Source organism: Bos javanicus, chromosome 2 (genome assembly GCF_032452875.1).
Source record: "Bos javanicus breed banteng chromosome 2, ARS-OSU_banteng_1.0, whole genome shotgun sequence".
In the NCBI taxonomy this organism is placed as follows: Eukaryota; Metazoa; Chordata; class Mammalia; order Artiodactyla; family Bovidae; genus Bos; species Bos javanicus.
In genome coordinates this window covers 122377470-122394029 of record NC_083869.1, presented here as the reverse complement: position 1 = coordinate 122394029, position 16560 = coordinate 122377470, and positions in this window count along the sequence as shown.

The window sequence follows — 16560 nt, the reverse complement described above, 5'->3', positions numbered from 1 at the left end:
GAGCCGCCCCACCTGGGGTGTCTGCCCTGGAGATGCCAATGCCTAGGGGAGGAGATAGAGTCACGGAAAAGTACTCTGTGGAAACTCTCAAAATAGATGGAAACATCAACGCTGGCAGCAGCAGCTCCTGTTCACGGTATGCGGATGGTGATGCCAGGTGGTTAACAAGCAGTAACTGATCCAAATCTCACTCCACTCCAGCAAGACTGGGCTATCATGATTTCCATGTTAGAGATAAGGAACCTAAGGCTTCGAAAGATTAAGGTGCTTGCTTGAGAATAAGATTATACGTTAGCAATCACCAGAGCCAACACTTACTGAACGTTCACTACAAAGCATGCACTAAGAACTTGTTATATGCATGTATTAATTCATTTAATCCTAACAACAACTCAGTAAGGCAGTGCTAGCCTATTCCACTTAACAGATGAAAAAAATGAAGCCCAGATGTGTTAAGACCCTTAACGAAGCAAGTAGGTGGTAGAACTGAGATTTGAACTTCATCTGTACAAAGCCTATGCTGTTAATTTCATAATATTTTACATAGGTGCTGAGGACACAGAGAAGGCTAGGAAATAATCTGCACTTTTCAATCCCTAGGTTGGGAAGATCCCCTGGAGAAGTGAACAGCTACCCATTCCAGTATTCTAGCCTGTAGAATTCCATGAACTGTATAGTCCATGGGGTCGAAAAGAGTCGGATATGACTGACTTTCACTTTCACTTTAAGGATGAGGGGTTCAGGATGGAGCAAGGAAGGACACTTTTGAGTGGGTCTTGAAGGGTAAATATAATAGGATTTTGCCTGCAAGCCACATGGCACAGCAAAAAAAAAAAAAAAGTATATCCTTGTGAAATAAGAGGGAAGGGGACAGGGTACAACCTTTAAAAGAATCACACAGCTGTTGAAGACACACCATAAACTGGTTAGTACCAACTAGGTCCAAGATAGTGGACCAGTCAACGTCCCCTAGACCTTGAGCCTCAGTATATATATGCTCATTGTAACACATCAGCAAGCTAAATGACACCCCACTGGTACCATGACAGTTCCAGGGCTGACCATAAAAGGCCAAAAAGTGGGCAGTGGCCCAATTCCTGGAAATCCCCACCGCGAAATAGTTGGAATAATCCTCCTATTCATTAGCCTATGAAGTTACCCAGCTCATAAACACTAACCACCCTGTATTTGGGGCCTCTCACCTTCTGAGACGGCTCACACTCTATCTGTGGAGTTTCTTCCAAGGCTGCTCTCATTTCTTGAGATGGACCCCATGCCCTGTCACCACTCTCCCCTTTCGAGGCAGACTGGGTTCTGTCTGTGGAATGTGTATCTCTCTAAATACATCCACTTTTTACCTATCACTTTGTCTCTCACTAAATTCTTTCTGCAATGAGGCAAAGAAACAGCTTTAAGTTCTGAGGTGCATGAGTGAGTGAAGTCTCTCAGTCATGTCCGACTCTTTGCGACCCCATGGACTGTATCCTACCAGGCTCCTCCATCCATGGAATTTTCCAGGCAAGAATACTGGAGTGGGTTGCCATTTCCTTCTCCAGGGGATCTTCCTGACCCAGGGATTGAACCCGGGTCTCTCGCACTGCAGGCAGATGCTTTACCATCTGAGTCACCAGGGAAGCCCTCTGAGGTGCATGATTTCAATTAAAAGACAGCAGGTTCAGGAATTCCCTGGCAGTCCAGTGGTTGGGACTTGGCACTTTCACTGAGGTTGAGGGTGGGGGGAGCCTGGCTTCAGTCCCTGGTTGGAGAAGGGACTAAGATCCTGCACTGTTGCTGCTGTTTAGTCGCTAAGTCACGCTTGACTCTTTGCGACCCCGTGGACTGTAGCCCACCAGACTCCTCTGTCCATGGGATTTCTCAGGCAAGAATTCTGGAGTGGGTTGCCACTTCCTTCTTCAGGGGATCTTCCCAACTCAAGCATCAAACCCGCGTCTCTTGCAAATCTCCTTCTTTAGCAGGTCGATTCTTTACCACTGAGCCACCAGGGAAGCCCAAGATCCCAAAAGCCCTTCCCCCAAAAGAAAGTGGGTTCAAATCTCAGTTTGGGTTCTGTCCAGGTATGAGTCCCATAAGTTCAAGCCCCAATCTGAGTTGTGGGGTTTCACTTGTGTGTCATGCTTTTTACATGGTAACAAAGTCAGTATCCTTTGCTTAACAAGATTTAACACCACAATCAGACTCTGTGTCTGTGCATGCACATGGAATACTTGTTTTTCTCTCTGAAATCTTGTAACATCATTTTTCCCCCTATTGTTCTGAAATTTCCTGCCAATGTAACATGGCATGGACTGATTTTCATCTAATTTTCTGGGAACTCAATGGACCTCACTATGGTAACTAGTTCTTCGGAGTTCCTGAATTGTTTCTTTGAGGATTTCCTCTCCTCTGATTTCCTCTTTTCTTTCTGGAACTCTTAGACTAGCCCTCTAACTTTCTGATAATTTCTTCTGTTCTATTTTCCATCTCTCCATCATTTAGCTCTACTTTTTGTGACATTCCATAATATTCTTTCCACCTCTTCTGTTCTAACTTTCACTGGTATTGTCATTATTTTCATTCCAAGAGCTGTTTTACATGTGTGAACAATATCATTTGACACACACACACACACACATACACAGGTTTGAATTTTTAAGAGCATCTCTGCGTGCAAAGTAAAGAACAAAATTCTTTTTGTGAGATTAGTTTTCATAGTATCAGGTCTAGCTTAAAAGGCAGTTTCAACTTCACACAATTAATGGCTGAAACCAAGATGCCTTATCTTCCCCAGTGGCTCATCGGGGAAGAATCCGCCTGCAATGCAGGAGACATGGGACCCAACCCTGGATCAGGAAGATCCCCTGGAGAAGGAAATGGCAGCCCCCTCCAGTATTCTTGCCTGGGAAATCCCATGGATGGAGGAACCTGATGGGCTACAGTCCATGGAGTCACAAAGAGTCAAACACAGTTGAGTGACTAAACAAGAAGAAGATGCCTGTATGCAATGGCCCAAGTGCTAATTTTGCTGGCATGGAATTAGTGAAAACTGCATTTTGGATCAAAGGAAACACCACATTTGGAAGCAAAAGGAAATGGGAAAGGTGTCAATTTAGACTAATACTACGCTATTAATTGGCACACTGACAATATGTCAGATGATTTAGCATTATCCAGAAAAATGTTAGGTACACTAAAGCTTTCATTGTAGATTGACGATGATACAGACTGTAGTAATTGTTGTATTTATGTGGTACCAGTTAAAATCCACAAAGAGAAAAGTCTGATAGAACCTCTGAGGTTTCAAGGCAATTTGCTGGAGATGAAATATTCAAAGTGGTAATAAATACTTTGAAAGACATGAGTTATTTTGGAAACACTGGGTGAATCTGAGTGCTGATGGTCAGGCAGGAAACCTGCAGCTCTACATTAGGAATTCCTTCTGGGAAACCTGCAAGTCAGGTAATACTTGTCTTATTTGTAAAAAAATCTTTCCTGTATGAGCTTGTAGAAATTTGCCTATAGATCTGAATTCCATGTTAAATGAGGTTAGCGGAAATGATGAATATAAGTAATATAAACTGCTATAAACACATCTGTTTAGGAGCAGAATACCACTTTTGAGATTTCATGTCAAAATACATGATTTCCAGGGACAAGTTTATAGCTCAAAGAAAGACTTTTTTTTAATTTTTTTTTTATTTTTTATTTTTTTTAAGACTTTTTTTTTAATGAATGATTCTCAATTTTCAGATTTGTCAAAGGTTATTATAATCTTTGTAGAAAGTTTTTATTCATTTCACTTTTTTGATAATCTGGTTGATTTTAATTAAAAATTGCAAAGATGGCTTCAAGCTAGTTAATCAGCATTGGTGAAAATGTTCAGCAAATCAAGGCAAAATTCACCTTTGGGCAACTGAGATTGAAAGTGATATATAGGTGGTATGTGAAATAGGAGAAGGATCTGAGAGTCTAACTCTTCTCAAACAGAATTTCAACAAGGCTCTAGTTCCCAGCCCTGCGATCACACCTGAGCCAGAGCCATCTGGTTCCACATCTCCTGAGTTTCAAGAGGATGCCGCAATGAAATTAGGTGACTTCTTAGTTGTGCCCTGGCTGGTTTAGAGTCAGCTCAATCGCCTTTCTTCTCACTGTAGTTAGAGGAAACACATATTAAAGTGTGTGTACAGTCTGCCACATTTAACTGGAAATAGTGATTTTCAAACTTAAAAAATCGATTGATTGATGATTGATTTAGCTGCAGCGGGTCTTCGTTGCTTCTCTCCAGCTGTGGCACCTGGGCTTAGGTGCCTCAGGGCATGTGGGATCTTAGTTCCCTGACCAGGGGTTAAACCCATGTCCCCTGAATTGGAAGGTGGATTGTTAACCACCAGACCACCAGTGAAGTCCCTCAAAATCTTTTTTAAACCAGAGAAAAAATTTTTTTTTTCCAGAAAGAAATCACATCAGAGTCCAACTTATGAAGGAGAAAAAGTGGAGCTCCTTTGCTTGGAGTAGGAACAAAGCTGTTTCCACATGGGATTTTTTTTGTATTTCTGAGTTCCTTACTCCCCAGACCAAGGTTTCACTGGATTCAATTAACCAGCGGAAATAATGTGATTTTTCTGAGCCAGGCCCTGTGCTAATTCCTGGGGATACAGATGCAGCACTCACGTGGGCCTTTTCACACTTGCAGTTGTCTTTTTTTTTTTGGCCGCACTGTGCCGCTTGCGGGACCTTAGCAGGGACTGAACGCAGTCCCCAACAGTGAAACAGTGAAAGAGTAAGTCCTGTCATGACATTCCTCTGCTCTCAACTTCCCAGTGGCTTTTCTCATTCACAAGGTCCTACCGACATGGCCCCAATGGCTTCTCGGGCTTGCTCCCACCCTGGGGCCTCTGCCTGGATTGTTCTTCTCCCAGGAACCACTCTCCTCTTTCAGAGCTTTGCTCCAACATCACTTCCTCTCTCTCTTTTAAAAAAGAGTTTATTTTTAATTTTATTTGGCTGAGACGGTTCTTAGTTGTGGCATGTGGGATCTAGGTCCCCAATCAGGGATTAAACCGGGCCCCCTGCTCAGAGCCTAGCCACTGAACTAGTCTAGCCACTGAACTAGTGGCTCAGAGTCTAGCCACTGAACAACGAGGGATGTCCCCAACATCACCTTCTTGGTGAAGACTTTCCTGGATGCCTTAACCAGCATTTCAGTTCTTGCCCTTGATAGTTCCCGCTTCCCTTTTTTATTAATTTTTCCTTCTTACCTCTGAGCATCATCTAATTTTTCCTTTTCTTATTCATTTTGCTTACTATCTCTCCCTCACTAAAATGTACCCTCCAAGAGAGCATGGCTGTTTACTTTCATGGTTCACTGGTATACCTCTAGCACAGGGAATCATGCCTGACACATTGTGTTGCTCAATAAATACTTATCAGATCAAAAAGTCTGGTCCCTCTTTACTCCCAGTAGCTGGTCTTCTCCCCTGTCACCTCTTCCTCCTCCTCCTCCTCTTCTTCCATCTTGCTTCTGGAGGTAAACTGCTGGGTTCTTTCTGGAGCTCTGTGATAAATTTCAGCCCCAGGACTCAGCCTGACCCAGTTTGGGTCAGCTGTCGAGCCATGGACCAATTAGCTATGGTTAAGGAGGTAGGATCATATTCACTTCCTTCTCTGTGGTAGGGGTCAGTTACCAGAAAATCAGGGCTGGACACATGGCCCAAAATGTCTCTGTGAATGGGAAGAAGCAACAGAAAATTTATCTAGAAAGCAGAAGCTGCCATACCCATTTTTTTTTTTTTAAAGCAGAAAACTAAAAACTAAAATAACGCCAAAAATCAACTTTGTGTTTTTGGATTCCTTTTCCACTGGTGCCAAAAATGCCAGTCAGGTTTTCTGCCACGCTGAACTTCCCTGCTGACTTCAGCTGCCCTGGTTCCCACAGTCTCTGCTGCTGTCTCGGCCAGAGAGGAATGGCGGGATGGATCCTCGGTCCAAGAGAAAACAATTCTTCTGCTGTGTTGAACCAAGGGAGACGCTTTCCTAGGAACTTGAGCAAAGAAACCCACAAGCCGTGATCAGCTGGTGGTGGGCTCCAGGGAGGAAAGGCCCTGATGTGGAGTCATGTCCTTGGTGGGTCCAGGGGCACCTGGACGAGGGGCGCAGCCTGAAGGAATGGGAGGGCAGCAACTCCCTGTGAGTGTCTGTCACTGGCCTGTGGAGAGGACTGGCCCCAGAGTGGGGGTTAAGAACAAAGCAGAGACATGAGACAGCCTTGCCTCAGAGAGAGGGAGATGGAGAGAAGCTGTCTGCTGGCATCCAGTTCCTCGTCTCCCTCACTCGGCAGTCACTCACGGAGCGTCTCTTCCTGGCCAGGTCCGTGCTAGTCACTGGGGCTGTGACTGAACAAGACAGAAGCGGCCTGCCCTATGGAGCTTGCACTTTTGTGGGGCAGAAAAACATGAAACAGAGACTCATGTGGCTAGTCAATTCATTAATCAGAAGCGTAATCACGGATGTGAATTATTGGCAAGACAAACTACTTATGAGTGCCCCAAAGGAAAAACACAGAGTGTTATGGGATGTCACTCAGCCTGGGGCCCTGCAGAGGGCTTTTCTGTTGGGACCTCACAGATAAGTAGGAGTTAGCTAGGCAAAGAGGGAAGGGGAAAAATAGTCTAGAAAGAAGAGATGCGCTGTGCAAAGGCCCTGAGGCAGTAAAGAGCATGGCACATCCTAGCAACAGAGGAGAGTCTGTTGTGACTGGAGTGTCGTGCATGAGGGGAGGAGAGTATGAGATGAGATGGAAGTGGTAGGCAAGGCCATATCAAGTCACCCCTGTAGCCAAGGACAGAGTTTGGATTTTATTCCTCCATGTGCAGTGGGAAGCATTACTTCAAGGGCTCTAAGCAGGGCTCATGTCGTGGGCAGTTCAGGAAGGTCACCCGGGAGTCTAGATGTGCTGACATGGATAAACATTCAAGACAGACCTCTAAAGAAAAAAGGCAGGTTGCCAAATGCAACACACAGAGTGATCCCATTTATGAAAAAACGAGCAAACAAAATGAGTGAAAACACATAGTCCAAGGTCTGAAAAGACTCCCGTATCCTCAACAGCACCATTTGCCACCTCAGGGAGCAGTGGACCTGGGACTTAATGAAATTAATCCTTGCTCTGTGCCCAGTTTTGTTTGAATTTTACAGTGATGGTAAAGTTAGTGTCTATATTCCTTCTTTAATTCAATAAATGAATGAATGATTAAGTCTTGTTTTAATAAAAGCAAAGAAATGGGTGAGCTTTTCTAGAAGCAGATTCCAAGATAAAGATTTTTCGACAAGTGATTCATTACCAGGAGAAACTGGTTAAGGGAGCAAAGGAACTGGTCAGGGAAGAGGAAGAGGACAAACAAGGATGTGATTTCAGACAGCATTTTGAAGGGGGTGCAGCGTCTGCCTGAGCCCAGTGGGAACTGTGAGCTGGAAGTACAGCCTCTGAGTTGTCTGGGCCAGAGGCAAGGGAGCCAGGCTGCCACTCCCATTCTGGTCAGCCATGCCCACAGGGTAAAGCTGTGGGGTATGGAGTCAGGGCTGGAATTTAAACTCCCAGATACTTCTAGCTCTCTGGAGGGCAAAGCAGCTCTGGAAGCTATGTCCAGTTTCCCAAAGAAGGCCCTCCGGCACGGGCCATTGAAAACTCTTATCACCAGGACCCAGACCAGGGGAGACGGACACAGGAGAGGATCTGTGGGAATCTGGATTAAACATCAATATTGCCCACTACAACATTTTAAAATATTGTGTTTTTGTGTGTGTTTTAAAATATTAATTTATTCATTTGGCTTCACCGGCTCTTAGTTGTGGCATGTGGGATCTAGTTCCCTGATCAGGGATCAAACCGAGGCCCCCTACACTGAGAGCACAGTCTTAGCTACTGGGCCACCAGGGAAGTCCCCCTTAAAATTGCTTTTTAATAGGCAATATGTGCATGAAGTATTTTCACAGAACTATTCGGCACATGTACAAGCTCGTATGTAAGTATATATTTCCTATCCTCCTTAAAAAAGCAAAACAAACAGTCGCATACTCTGTGTATTGTTTACTTTCCTTATTTCACATCTTGGAGATGGCATGATGCCAGCACATTTTAGACACACCTCATTCATTTTGGGTTTCCTGCCACTGCGGGAGATTCAGGAAACATGAGTTCAATCCCTGGGTTGGGAAAATACCTTGGAGAAGGAAATGGCAAGCCACTCTCCAGTATTCTTGCCTGGAGAATCCCATGGACAGAGGAGCCTGGTGGGTTATAGTCCATGGGGTCGAGAAGAGTCAGATGCAACTGAGTGACTGAACACATTCATATCAATGACATACAGCATTACATGTGTGCAGACTTTAAACATTTGAAGGACATTTAGATTATACCTGGGTCTTTACTATAACAAAACTGCAAGGCATATTCTTTATATATGTCTCCATGTACACATAGATCTGTAAGTGAGATTTGTAGATATAGAATTGTTTGATCCAGAGTTATATGCAGTTAAATTTCTAAAATATATATTAGCAAATTGCCTTCCATAGGCTTGATACTCAATTACACTCTCATACATTATGAAAATTCTCACAGGTCATTTATCTCTTTTTCTTGAAGTTGCTAAGCTAAACCTTGGACTGCTGGAGGTCTTCATACTTCCCACCTAGAGATTCTATAACATAAGAGGAATTGAAGGTATCATTTGAGCTCCTGGATCCAGCCATACCCGAAACTAATAATGTTATATTTTGAATCTAATCTCACTTTTCTTCAGTTTATTTGATCTAAGTTTCTGCCCCTTTCAAGAGTCTTATCTTATTTCACAGCCTCCAATACTGACACACGTGCTCCTTGAGTCTCACATATATGAAGATACTTTCACGTGTAACTCAGGGTCAATGACAAAGCTTTAACAAACCGAGACAGCATATTCAAAAGCAGAGACATTACTTTGCCGACAAAGGTCCATCTAGTCAAAGCTATGGTTTTTCCAGTAGTTACGTATGGATGTGAGAGTTGGACTATAAATAAAGCTGAGTGCCAAAGAATTGATGCTTTTGAACTGTGCTGTTGGAGAAGACTCTTGAGAGCCCCTTGGACTGCAAGAAGATCAAATCAGTTCATCCTAAAGGAAATCAGTCCTGAATATTCGTTGGAAGGGCTGATGCTGAAGCTGAAACTCCAATACTTTGGCCACCTGATGTGAAGAACTGACTCATTAGAAAAGTTCCTGATGCTGGGAAAGATTGAAAACAGGAGGAGAAAGGGTCGACAGAGGACGAGATGGTTGGATGGCATCACTGACTCGATGGACATGAGTTTGAGCAAGCTCTGGGAGTTGGTGATGGACAGGGAAGCCTGGCATGCTGCAGTGCATGGGATCACAAAGAGTTGGACATGACTGAGTGACTGAACTGAACTGAACTGAACAGGGTCAGTACTAAGAACTTGCTTGAGAACACTGGTATGTCACTTATTTTGCATAAGTAACTTTGGGGAGTCATATAAATAGGTGGATGAGATTCTGACCCCTTGAGGATGCCTTTGGAGTAGGAGGCCTCCCCCTGAATCATGGAACTAAAAGGCCTTGAATCCTCCTTTAAGGCAGAGCAAGTCAGGAGTGCCAGTCAGGAAGGTGATATTAGGCAGAGGGGAGGGGAAGGGCAGAGTTTACAATCAGTGTCCTGTAGGGTTAATTGCACAAGCTTCAGAGTTAGTGACTCTGTATAAATCCCATCTCTACCTCTTAATCTCTGTGTAGCCCTGGGTAGTTCACTTTTCCTCTCTAAACCTCAGTTTTCTCAGCTGCAAAATTGAGCTAATAATAGTGCCAATTCCATAGATTTGTTTTCAGGATTAATGAAGTAATGCACATAAGCTAAGACTCACTTCATTTCCAAGTGTTAGAACCCAAATCAAATTATCTTTAATCATAAAAGAGAATTTATTGGCTCATATAACTGAAAAATACAGGAGAAACAGCTTCAGGCATAGGTGAATCCAAGGTCTCAACCGATGTCACCAAAAACAACTCTCTAGTCTCTGCTTTCTTTTGCTCTGGCTCCGTTCCCAAATAAGCCATGCCAAATCACTTTATTTTTCACAACTGCTACTCTAGTCCAAAGCACCATTGTTTCTACCCTGGTGACTAAAACAGCCTCCCAACTGGTCTGCTTTCTTCCAATATTCCTATCCCTCACTCCTGGTCTCAACTCTACTGGATGGTCTGTAAAGAGCATGAATCAGATTTCACGACATCCCTCCCAAAACCTTCCAAAAAATTCTTGGACTAAAATCCAAACCCTTCTCTAAATCCCATCAGACTCTTCAAGGCTGGCCTCTGCCTGAACCCCTGAACTCATCTTCTGCTTCCTTTCTCTCTCACTTGACTGCACTATAAGCACACAAGTTGCTTCTTCCCATTATTTCTCATGCTGGGGGTGTTCCCTCTGCCAAGAACTTACCCCTGTGCCTTGCTCCCTAAATTAATTCAAAACTCAATTCCCTTGATCTCAACTGTCCAGGCTTCTGTCCTTACAATTCCAAGTCAAGTAAGAAAAACACAGAGCTCTCTTGCACAACAGTTTGTACACAAGTCCAAGGCTGGTTTTCATTGGCCCAAGTTGCTCTCTGGGCACATCCCTAAACCAGTCACTGTTGCCAAAGGGCTGAGACGACCTGATTGGTTAGGCTTGAGTCGCATGGCCACCTGGAGCTAATGCAAGTGTGGGCTGCCCATGAAGGAAGGCAATTCCCAGAGAAAAATTGAGGTCATGTTACCAGAAGGGTGAAGTGATGCTCTGTTGTTGTTGTTCAGTAGCCAAGTCATGTCCAACTCTTCGCAACCCCATGGACTGCAGCACGCCAGGCCTCCCTGTCCCTCACTGTCTCCCGTCCATCTCAATGGATGTGGACTTGGGCAAACTCAGGGAGAAGTGATGCTAGGCAGCCAAAACAACAGATGTCTCTTTTCTGTGTGTTCATAAGTGCCTGACAAATAAGTGTTTGGGGGAAAAAAGAAAAAAGCCAGCTTGCATTGCAGACAAAACTCCTCTGGGATCTTCTTCATCAATATTCATTCATTTAACAAATTTTTATTGAATCACTCAATTCCAAGCTCTGTCCTAAGGGACTCTGCTACTCTCTTAAATCAAAATGTGATAATATAATAGATTATATGGCTTGTCTAGAACAGTCCCAGGCATTCATTCAACAATATTTATTGGGCTTTTATTAACTTTGGAGAGGAGCTCAAATCACAGCTGTGAACACCATAGGTGGTCCCTCTCCTCCTGGGGTTTATATTCTAATGAAAAAAAAAAGACATATAGCCAAAGAGAACATTTAATCTCAGTGGAAGTGCATGCCATTCTTTTTTCTTTTTTTTTTTTTTAGCACAAGCCATTCTGTTTTTATTATTATTAAATTAATATATTTATTTTAATTGGAGGCTAATTAGTTTACAATGTTGTATGGTAATATTGTGTGGTTTTTGCCATTTTTACAATGTATGGTTTTTGCCATTGACATTGACATGAATCTGCCATGGGTGTACATTTGTTCCCCATCTTGAACCCCCCTCCCACCTCTCTCCCCATCCCACCTCTTAGGGTCATCCCAGTGCACTGGCCCTGAGTGCCCTGTCTCATGCATCAAACCTGGACTGGCGATCTATTTCATATGTGGTAATATACATGTTTCAATGCTATTCTCTCAAATCATCCCGCCCTCGCCTTCTCTCACAGAGTCCAAAAGTCTATTCTTTACATCTCTGCCTCTTTTGCTGTCTCAAATATAGGGCCATCGTTTCCACCTTTCTAAATTCTAAAACGCTGTATATGGAATTTACAGCATTAATATACTGTATTGGTGTTTTTTTTCCTGACTTACTTCACTCTGTATAATAGGCTCCAGTTTCATCCACCTCACTAGAATTGATTCAAATGCATTCTTTTTAATAGCTGAGTAATATTCCATTGCATATATGTACCACAGCTTTCTTATCCATTTTTCTGCCAATGGACATCTAGGTTGCTTCCATGTCCTAGCTATTGTACACAGCGCTGCAATGAACATTGGGGTACATGTGTCTCTTTTAATTCTGATTTCCTCAGTGTGTATGCCCAGCAGTGGGATTGCTGGGTCGTATGGCAGTTCTATTTCCAGTTTTTAGAGGAATCTTCACACTGCTCTCCATAGTAGCTGTACTAGTTTGCATTCCCACCAACAGTGTAAGAGGGCTCCCTTTTCTCTGTACCCTCTCCAGCATTTATTGTTTGTAGACTTTTTGATAGCAGCCATTCTGACTGGTACCTCATTGTGGTGAGATGGTACCTCATTGTGGTTTTGATTTGCATTTCTTTGTTAATGAGTGATGTTGAGGATCTTTTCATGTAGGACAAGCCATTCTTAAGGCTGACACTTTCTAGGGAGAAAAAAAGGAGTGGCCTGAGCCTTTTCTTTGCTGATGACCCTTTCAAATTTTTGGAACTGTGTACTTGTCTTGATCGTTTAAAAATATTGATCCATTATTTTCAAAAATGAATGCCATGGATTTCCCTGGTGGTCAAGTGGTTAAGAATCTGCTTGTTCATGCAGCGGACATGGGTTCAATCCCTGGTCTGGGAAGATTCCACCTGCCACAGGGAAATAAGCCTGTGTGTCACAACTACGGAGTCCACTCACCTCGAGCCAGCTCCGTAACAAGAGAAGCCACTGCAATGAAAAGCAATGAGGAGCTAGCTCACTGCAACTAGAGAAAGCCTAATTGCAGCAGTAAGATCCAGGGCAGCCCCCCCCCAAAATTAATAAGTTAATTAATTAATTTTTTTTAAAAAGCAATGCCATAAGGAGATACATTGCACCCACTTTCACGAAAGTGAAACGACTGGGGGTGCCAAATGTTCAGGAGCGTGTGGAAGAACCAGAAGTCTCTCATGTTGCTGGTAAGAATGTAAAATATTATAACCACTGTAGAGAACTATTTGGCAGTTTCTTATAAAATTAAACCTACAACAACCTTATGACCCAGAAATTCCTCTCCTAAGAAATAAAAAAAGCAGGTCCACAAAAAATTGTGATGTTCATAGTTTAATAATTGCCACCAACTGAAAACAACCCCAAAGACCATCAACAGAGAAACGAATAAACAAAGCATGCTATGGCTATATAATGAAATACTACTCATCAAGGAAAAGAAACAAATTACTAATCATACAATATATCTGAATCTCAAGAAGAATACGCTGAATGAAAGAAGTCAGACTCAGAAAAGTCATACTGTATGCTTTAATTTATATGAAGTTCTAGAACTGGCAAAACGTCTCCAGGTTAATTGTAATAGGAACAGTGGTTGTGGGCGGTGACAGATGCTCTTCATTGGGAAGGGAATTTCCTGTGGAGTTCTCTGTCTCCACAGTGTTCTCTGTCTTGATAGAGGTGTAAGTTACAGAGATGTTTCCATTTTGTCAAAACTCATGGAACTGCGTGTTTAAGTTCTGTCTGTGCGTTTCATTCGCCGTAAATTATACCTCAATTTAAAAAGAAAGTAGGTGCAAGTATCTGAGTTGAGGAAGCTACTGCCTATTATGGAAATGTGTGACAGGGTAACTCCAGGAGCTTGTAGGTGTTTAAGAGAGATCAGGGAAGGCCCTTACTGAGAAAGTGTGGTTTCAAAGACCTGAGAAAGGTGAGAAGAAATGAAGGAGGTGAACTTAACACACATATGTCAGCTTTTATCAGTGGAGCCCTTCCAAAGCCAAGCATCTAACATTCATTTTGTGTCTGCAGCTTTCATAATCGTGTTTTCGCAGTTAATCTCCCAAGTGTTCCTTCAACATCAGCCTTCTGGTTCCCATTGTACAAATGAGCAAACTGAGGGCTTCCCTGGTGGCTCAGTGGTCAAGAATCCGCCTGCCAATGCAGGAGATGCCTGTATGATCCCTGGCTGGGGAAGATCCCCTGGAGAAGGAAAGGCAACACAGTATTCTTTCCTGGGAAACCCCATGGACAGAGGAGCCTGGTGGGCTACAGTCCATGGGGTCGCAAAGAGTGGGACACAACTTAGCGACTACACAACAACAAACCTGAGGTTCACACCAACAACCAGGACGTGGTGGGAGCCAGGTTCTAGGGCTGCATATTGAGTATCACGGTCCTGAAAGAGGAACCGTGAAGTCCAGGTTGGGAGGGCAGGAGCAAAGGAATGTTCTCTGAACAAAAGAAGAGCGGCTGGGCGGGCGCAATCGCACCTCTCATCTCCCCAGGCGCCAACCTCTAACTCTGCTGGGAGAGTGGGGTGGGGGTGGGGGCGCCAAGGGTCTGGTTCCATTCCGCTGAGTCAGCGCCTACCAAGACCCGGGCGAGCTGGCTCATGAACAAAGGGAATCAGTGGGGCTGAGAGGCGGGGCGCAAGCCTTGGGAGGAGCCGGGTGGAGGCGGGGGGCGGGGCTCAACTCCGGGGAAAGAGGCGGTGCTCGGAGGGGCCCAGAGTCAGGAAGAGGTGCTCCACGAAGGGTGAGGCTGGAGGCGGGGCCCGAGCTCAGGGAGTGTCAGTCCAGGAGGGACCAAGGGGTGGGAGGTGTCAGGCTGGAGGGGGCGCAATGGGCGGACCGAGGACCCGACGCCCTGTTTGAGCGCCCGCGGCCCCAGAAGTTTCCAGGAAGCCGCTCGCTCTGCAGCCCCACCTGCTGGTCTCCGGCAGACTCTGCCGGTCCTGTGGATCAGCAGGTCTGATCCACCGAGGCCTGGAGGAAATCCTTTGTCTGCATTTTCTTCTGTAGCATGACCACGGCCTATCTTGTTTCTCAGGGTCTTTGGAGAGTGGATTGGGAGGATGGAAGTGAAAAGGAAGGCTGTTGTCAGACTCTTCACCAACACACATTTTGAATACTTGCTAGGAAGAATTGTATTAATAGCTGTACTAATAACTTCACATGCAATTTCCACTTTTCCACACACCAATCCATAGAATAGGTGGTGGTGTTGGTAGCCATGCGTTCTGGGAAACAAACTCACTCAGAAGGACAATGCAGATAGTGGAGTGCACTTTATTACACCGGTGGGCCCAAGGCAAAATCTCCTCTTGGCCAAGGACCCCGACCAGCATTTGTGAAAATCTTTTATACCCCGTGTGTACATGTCTGAACCCACCACTCCAAATTCCTTGAGACTTACATAAACCAAGGAAAATACAATCCCAATAACCCCATCATTCACGTGCTATGTGCTCATGTGCTCAAACAGTCAAACAATTAGCCAATAATCGATAAACCCGAGGTTAAACTCTGATAGATACAGAAAAATTTATGGCCTGTCTGGAGGAAGGGGTGATTAGTGTGTGTTTTCTCTTAGGCGATGAGTAACCTAGATACGATCTTCAAGGTTCCCCTGTCTGGAGGGGGTCTTATCCTTCTGTTATTGTTTTCAAAGGCACTAAACACAGAGTTCAGAGTCCATTGGAAAGGTGGCCGAGCATGATCAGGCCTAAGATGGAGTCCAGGCCCTATGAATTCCTTCTTCAGTATTATCATCCTATTTTACAGCTGAGAAGACTGAGGCTCAGAAGCGTTGATATGACTTGCCCGGATTAACACAGCTAGTAGGTGGTAGAAGCGCTTCAACCTGGGGTCTGACTTAGTATTTTGAGAGTCTTTCTTACCCTGAAGCTGGTGCTTTGAACCACCGTTTAATTACTGCCTAATTATTTTATTCACTAATTTATTCACTTTGATTTCTTTCAAAAAATAGTTATTGATCACCTGCTCTGTGTTGGTCATATATTGAGTATAAGGTATGCAGTGACGAGTTTACAGTTTGTACACAAATAAGGCTTACAGTCTAATCAGAAAACAGTGAACAACTGATGGCAAAACGAATTACCCAGTTAAAATTGTGGTATGTACTTTGGTGGAAAAGTATGGGGAACTATAAGAGAGATGTCTTCTGGGAGATGAGGGCCTGTGATGTGTCATGGATGCTCAGTCGCTAAGTCGTATCCAACTCTTCCCGACCCCGTGGACTGTAGCCTGCCAGGCTTCTCTGTCCGTGGGATTTTCCAGGCAAGAATACTGGTGTGGGTTGCCATTTCCTTCTCCAAGGGGATGTTCCTGACCCAGGGATCAAGCAGCAGTCTTCTGTCTCCTCAATTAGCAGGAAGATTCTTTACCACTGAGCCACCTGGGAAGCCAGGTTCATGCTAAACGATTTATGATTTGACTTGGGTCTCCTGCCCCCTTAAAATCTAGCTCAGGGGGCTTCCCAGGTGGTCCAGTGGTTAAGACTAGGTGCTTCCAGTGCAGGGGGCACAAGTTCGATCCCTGGTGGGGGAACTAAGGTCCCACAGGCTGCAGTGGTGCAGCCAAAAAAAAAAGTCTTTATCAAACTTGTTTGAACGTTGTGTTAACCAGGATTCTAGCAGTTACAAGTGACAAAACTTACCACAAACCAAAGTAAGCATTGCTTTGTCACATTCTGGATTAAGAGCACATTAACAAGTATTGATTCAGCTCCTGCCCCCTCATATGTTGGGGGACAGG